Here is a 567-nt window from a genome sequence, read left to right as displayed (position 1 = left end):
ACAGGAATGAACCATCCCGATGTGCAGGAGGGCTCGCAAGTATGGCAGAAGACCAGTTTGGCTTAGCAGAGAACTCTTCAATGAGCTAAAAAGAATAAGAAAGCTTACAAGAAGTGGACACCTGGACAAATAACTGGAGAAGAGTAAAAGAGGAAGAGTTGGAATTCTAAAGAAAAGTCTTTGGTGCCATTGGTTTCTTGGGCCTGTTTCCAGCAAAATGGTTATGCTATTTCTACTGAGCCTGGGAACTCTAGTCTGGCTGTTTTGAAGCTGAGCAAGCATACTGAAATACTGAAGCCAGCACAAAAGTGCAACACCCAAAGGAACCCTAGCTTCCCATTTATTTATTTGGATGTGACATATGTCTGGCAACCAGGGAGAAATTTTGTATTGCTTGTAGATAATATAGCAAACCATTTTAGTTATTTTTGAAGACCTGAACCTTTACACTGAGTATGCTTTACTGACTTGTCTTTGTCAATGTTCAATTATGTGACTTCCCAGAATCCACCTACAGTTTCATGAGCAGAGCTACTAGAGTAATATAGAAAGTGATGACTGTTTTGC

This window comes from Gavialis gangeticus, unplaced genomic scaffold (assembly GCF_001723915.1).
Source record: "Gavialis gangeticus isolate Ggan-Ray unplaced genomic scaffold, GavGan_comp1, whole genome shotgun sequence".
In the NCBI taxonomy this organism is placed as follows: domain Eukaryota; kingdom Metazoa; phylum Chordata; order Crocodylia; family Gavialidae; genus Gavialis; species Gavialis gangeticus.
The sequence above is the reverse complement of the archived record's forward strand: the minus strand, read 5'-3'. Positions refer to the sequence as shown.